Genomic DNA, 6,862 nt, shown 5'->3' with positions numbered 1-6,862 from the left:
ATCCAAGCAAGTATCAAAAGAGTGCGGAAGCATGTATCACTAAGCATTCAAAACCTGAGAAAACATAGAAGAATCTGTCAACGAAAACGTTGGTGAAATCATAGGTTTAGTAAGTATTAATCGTTGTTTTTTGAACCACAAGATTTTGTATTTCCATAACGTAGATTATCCAAATCATTTGCATTCCAAAAGTGTTGTTATACGCGAGCACTCAATTATCAAAACTTAACCAACGTTACCCCATCACACAGTGCTAGAACCCACACTAAAACACAAAAATATATTTCATCCGCATAACGGTAGCGAACCGTCCGAATGAGGGTTTGTTAAACCCGTATGGCCACACAATATAAGTTCTCGCTTACACCCTGCAAGTGTAACTAATGATAATCGAATTGAGGCATTTTTGTTCTAACTCGCACGTGGAATGTTTGTTTTCACACTTGTGTTCAAAACATAAAAGTAAGTAGTACAAGATGTAACAAAGTATATGTTTTCTCAGCCCACGATGTAAAAGTATAAAAGTTGTTGAAAAGGTGGGACTATGATCTCACCTTGAGCGCGAGAGTTAATAAAGTACTTCAACAAGTAAACGTGTGCAAAGAACAATGCTAGTCTTGACCTAAACAATAGGTTTGTATCAATAACGGTAAACACGATAGGTCAAAGATGTTCAATTAGTCCTATGGCTCGTTACGACTCAATAATGTAGCATGCGAATCAAGTTGTCATGTTTCAGGCAAGATACAAGTATAAAAGCATGTTAGAACGATTACACAACCATTTGGTTAAGTTTGATTAAAAGTCAAACTTGGTCAAAGTCAAAGTCAACGGGGTCGGGTCGGGTATCCGACAATTTTTCTAAGTTATATAATCATATATGAGTATGTTGGCCAAGTTTCATGTTAATCGGAGGCCCGTAGCATAGCAAACATTTTTACGTCAAAAGACAACCCAAACAGCCAGTTTTAGTACAATGGGACGGCGTCCCAATTGGCTAGACGGCGTCCCACAATGAAGGGTGGGACGGCGTCCTGATATCCTAGACGGCGTCTAGGTTCAAAAGGTGGGACGGCGTCTAGGAGGTTGGGACGGCGTCCCAAAAGGCTTACAGGTCCTGTTTGCAGAAAACACAAGGCACGAGCCAAACTTCAATCAAACCTAGTTTATGATCCGCAAACAATCAAGACATGTATTTTATATCACCGGAAAGCTCTTTCGACAAGGAACATAACTAGATACATTTCCTAAATCAAATTTATCATTTTAGACAACAAAAATCTCGTCGAAAGTTCGTTAAACGTTCCAAAACAAGGTTTCAAGTTCATCAATTGCAATTCAAGTTTCGGGAATCCAATTTATACATATCATATGCCGTTTTGAAGGTAATGAAACATGTAATACAACTAAACACTTATCAATAACATTAATAAGCATTCAACGCATCAAAAGTTCGTTTTAAGAGTTGTCAAACCCTAACCAAACCTCAAAATCACTAATCATGTTAATGTAAGGTTTTCATGTCAATCAACACACCAAAACGAAGCTATTGAAGTAACTAACACTTTGAACACACAAACATTAACATCTAAACACATTTCATCATCCAAAATCAAAGATTAAGCATACACTTTTCATTTTCAAGCTAGTTACACCAAAACATCAAGATCGAGCATACAAATCATATATTCATGTTATACACGAGCCATAGACACTAACTAACAACATATCAAGTCAAAAACACGAATTTGAGAAATCTAGAGTTTTAGAAATGTTACCCAAAATCGATGAAGTTAGTATCAAATCGTAGAGGATGACGAGAGGATTAAGAATATGTAGTCGGATTTGTTGTGAGCTTCCAAGATCAAAATTAGATGATGAATTTTGTGTTTGTGTTCTTGAGAGAAAAGGAAGAAAGAAAAAGAGGAAGAAGATGGTGAAATGAAGTGTGGGGTGGTGAGGAGTCACTAGTTAGCCAAGTTTACCCGAGTGGCGAGATTAGTCCCTCAAGTTTGTTGTCGGGTGCGGGAAATAACCAAACGAATATTTTCAAAACGCAAGTTAACGAGAGATGTTAAAATCGAGTAACGGGATTATCATGAACACTAGTTAACGAAGTGCACGAGTATAGGTGACGAGGGATATTATTTTTTAAAAAAAAAAGACGGTGTTAAAATAATTTAACGGAAAAACGCGGGATGTTACATTATCCACACCTTAAAAGAAATTTCGTCCCGAAATTTAGTTGGAAGTAGTAGTCGATATCTCTTACTCGAGACTTTACGTTGTTCATGATATGAATAAGTGTAGGTACGTCCTTGCGTGTTCTCATGAATTTGGATAGTCAGGGTTTCACGTTGTGTTAAGGTTTGGTTTTTTTTTTACGATCCCCGGTTTCAACTGGTTTTCCTATGAAGAGTAGTTTGTCATCGATAGTTGATGTATCTAGCAGGATTGCACGTTCCTGTTCCGCAGGACACGTTTCTAAGTTTGTTACACGAAATGTAGGGTAAACGGAAAATTAATTGAGTCGGAAGTTCTAAACGGTAGGAAGCAGTTCTAATACGCCCCAAGGTTTCAAAAGGTTCAATAATGCGGGTATAGCCTTTCTCGATTTCCCAAAATGGATCACACCCTTCCAAGGTGCGGTTTCTCAATATTACGCGGTTACACACTGGGATTTGTGAGGTTTTCATCTAAGTTTGGTATAACTCTTCTGGCGACTACGGATCGTCTCGAGCCCTCCTCGGATTTGAATGATTTCAATTGTTGTTTCTTGATGGAGTTCAGATTTCGGTGGTTGATGCTTTGGTTAAATGAACAGGGGTATGACATTAGCGGTCATATAGGGTTTCGGAAAGTGCGTGTGAACACACGAGTGGTATCTACTGTTGTAAGGGTGATCTACTAAAGGTGACAATACGAGTTTGTGACATGTCTTTCCAAGACGTAAATCGTTCGTTTGCTCGGTTCGTCGGTTTGTGGGTGGTACGCGGTACTCATGTCTAAGCGGGTCTCCAAGGTTTCTTGCAAAACTAGAAGTGAAACGAGTATTTCGATACGTGATAATTGACAAAGATGCACCGTGTTGGAATAGAATCTCTTAATATACGTTTGAACAAGTTAGTTAGGGTTCGAAAATGTTCGTTAGAACAATTCACCCTTGTGGCGAATACTAATGTAATATAAGGAGTTTCTCTATCCATGGAGAAATGTTACAAGGAGTTTCCTTAAACGGAAATGCGAGCGATAAAGATAGGAGTGAAATGAGGACTTAGAATAGGATGAGCTTGCATCTCGAGGTTGCCATAACGTGCCTCTAGTTGTAAAAAAAAAAAATGAAGTCTGAAAGAGAAACGAGATAGTACACGTAATTGTATAGTTCGGGGTTGAATAATGGTTGGACGATTATCAGCAACGCAAGGGCGTTAAGTCAAAGAAGAGTGAAGTATCGTTGGATTGTGTGTTATCTTAAATTCCAGTAATATCAGACGGTAACGGTGGAATAACATAGGTATGTAGTGTGGTACGTGATAACGAGAAAATTGATCGGGTCCACAATTTAGTATTCGAATTCTTCGTGCAAAATAACGAATTTTAGTTATGTTGATTTTTGAGACGAGAGAGTATGCCTTTCGGCGTTCAAGTAGAAATATTTCCATATTTGAGTCCCATCTGGTGTTGTACGAATTTAGCTAGAAATATTGGTGTGAAGAATCACGCTCAAGGTTCGATCGCGGAGAGATTAAAGTCGTGTAACACGAGAAAAGTCAGAAATGAATTTTCGGTAAGAACCGGTGAGATCTAAGATTTTTTTTTTTTTTTTTTTTTTTTTTTTTTTTTTTTTTTTACGAATACAAGTCTGAGTTGGGAGAGTTCCCTGATTACATATGGCTTGATTTCGAGATTGATTGTAATGCCTTGACCATTAACATCATAGTCTAGAAAATTGAACTTAGTTGAATAAGTTAAGATGTCATCTATAAATACGATAACAGATTTGTCTAGATAAGTTTGCATACGTGGTTTAGGAGGTTCATGAATACGGACGGAGTCCTAAATAAATCGACGGTACTAAGAGAGATTTACAACTAACGTTGTGAGTTCGGAAGATGGCTTAGGAGACATCGTCTCCCTTAACCCCAATCGGTGATAACCGGAACGGAGGTCGATTTGGAACATACGGGATTCGTGCAAATAATCATGAGGTCATGGATGCGAGGGAGAGGGTATCGGTTTGCAACCGAAAATTTCTTAGTTCACAATAATCTATACATAAATGTAGGGCAACAATTTCTCCTTAATGAATAGGTTTTGAGTTCCTTAGTTCTATTGGTGTCGAGTTCAATTTCTTAACGTATATCCTCCGATAATATTTATAGGCACACAATATTTTTCCGTTGGTCGCTTAAATTGCCTAAATAGTATCGAGGGGAAAAGATGGAAGGTAATGAGTACAAGTCAAAGTATTGGTTGTAAAACGTCTAGCGGTAATCGAATCGAACAAGTATGAAATATACGGTTTGTTGTGAAGAAACGTACCCGTGACTAGTCCATCATCGTCTCGGGCATCCTAGGTGTCGATGTTGTAAGTTCAACGGCGCGCGTTGGTTTTTGCTTTATTCTTTGGGCATTCATTCCTAAAATGACCCGATTGGCCACATTTGTAGCAAATACTCGGCTTTGGTGCGTCGGGCCCCTTTTGAGTGACGGGGGCGGTACTTCCACAATACTTGGCAATATGACCACTACCTTGGCACCGATGGCAAATTAGCTTGCCACATTCACCAAAATGATGCTTGTGGCATTTGTTGCAAAAAGGTCGTGTCCCGGCATAACTTTTCTTGCCGACGGGGGTGAGAGGTTCCTTGGAAAAGTTGTTGTTGTAGTTACTCGATTGGGGGGCTTCCCATTTTCTTTTGTTGTCACCCGAATCATCCTCGGCTTTAGGTGCCGGCACTTCAATCTCGTCTACCGTTTCGATCAATTGACGGGCCATATTCAGGGCCTCTTGGTGATTACTGGGTTTGGATGACATTACTCCTTGTTTGATGCTCTTGGGAAGACCATCCATGTAAAGTTCAACCCTTAGAGGTTCGGGGGTCACGAGGTTTGGGCACATCAAGGATAGCTCAGAAAATCGTTGATTATATGCCTTTAGGTCATTCCCGACCGCTTTTAAAGTTCTTAGTTCGTGTTCGAGCTTACGGGTCTCTTCGCACGGGAAGTATTCGGTGATCATCTTTTTCTTTAAGTCGGCCCATGAGAGTGTGTGGGCTTCATCGATACCCACCGACAGCACATACGTATTCCACCATGTGAGGGCGATACCGGCAAAAGTGTGGGTGGAATATTTGACTTTGTCTTGGTCCCGACAACCGCTTATGCTAAAAACGGCTTCTGTTTGCTCAAACCATCGGGTGAGCACAACCGGTCCTCCGGTCCCATCGAAGGTGTGAGGTTTGCACCCCATGAAAGTTTTGTAGGAGCAACCCTCGTTTGAATTACCGGCTCCATGGTTGTTGTGGTTGTGGTTGTTATTGATGTCGGAGGAGATACTAGCCATAGCCGCACCTATGGCGGTGGCTATCATACGTTGAAAAGCTTGTTCGGAAGTTTCATTACGTGGTCCGCGACGGGGAAGCATTGTTCCTTCAAGACACAAGAATATCGTTGATTAGTATTCTCAATAATACTAATCATGATAGGGAATGATGATGTAGAGAAAATTTTCCTTGACTCGCCTTAAATTCTTTATGTCATAATGTCGGAACGTCCATGTGAATCACCGTAATATAATCCCGGAAATTATATTACCCTGATTCTCATGTGCATTTAACATTACTTCATAAAGTCAAGGTGGCGCATCAACAAAATTTATCAACTTAAGATTAAGATCGAATACGAGTTAGATATGATAGAAGAGTTCGAGTATAAATGCACAATTAGTCAAGTAATCCCTACTTCAGTCTATATGCCGGTTGTAGTCTAGATTCACCTATGTACCCTATGACTCGGGGTGGACACAAATGAACTCTAAATCCCTACAACCTGGCTCTGATACCACTTGTAGCGACCCCCACAAATCGTCAAGTGACGGCGTCGACTACGTAGGTCCCATTACCTGGTCATAAGTCTTTAAAACAGACGTTTGACCCAAAATATGTCGCATCCATTCAAGTGTAAAGATTGTTTCAAAGCTTACAAAGATAATTGACCACAAGTTAAGTTACAACGTTATAAGTACAAATGAAAACTATGCGACACAGTTTAAATAAGTTCAAAAGATGCTCCAAAATGCATGTATACTCGACATCCAAGCAAGTATCAAAAGAGTGCGGAAGCATGTATCACTAAGCATTCAAAACCTGAGAAAACATAGAAGAATCTGTCAACGAAAACGTTGGTGAAATCATAGGTTTAGTAAGTATTAATCGTTGTTTTTGAACCACAAGATTTTGTATTTCCATAACGTAGATTATCCAAATCATTTGCATTCCAAAAGTGTTGTTATACGCGAGCACTCAATTATCAAAACTTAACCAACGTTACCCCATCACACAGTGCTAGAACCCACACTAAAACACAAAAAATATATTTCATCCACATAACGGTAGCGAACCGTCCGAATGAGGGTTTGTTAAACCCGTATGGCCACACAATATAAGTTCTCGCTTACACCCTGCAAGTGTAACTAATGATAATCGAATTGAGGCATTTTTGTTCTAACTCGCACGTGGAATGTTTGTTTTCACACTTGTGTTCAAAACATAAAAGTAAGTAGTACAAGATGTAACAAAGTATATGTTTTCTCAGCCCACGATGTAAAAGTATAAAAGTTGTTGAAAAGGTGGGACTATGA

Source organism: Rutidosis leptorrhynchoides, chromosome 4, assembly GCF_046630445.1.
Source record: "Rutidosis leptorrhynchoides isolate AG116_Rl617_1_P2 chromosome 4, CSIRO_AGI_Rlap_v1, whole genome shotgun sequence".
Lineage (NCBI taxonomy): Eukaryota > Viridiplantae > Streptophyta > Magnoliopsida > Asterales > Asteraceae > Rutidosis > Rutidosis leptorrhynchoides.
The sequence above is the reverse complement of the archived record's forward strand: the minus strand, read 5'-3'. Positions refer to the sequence as shown.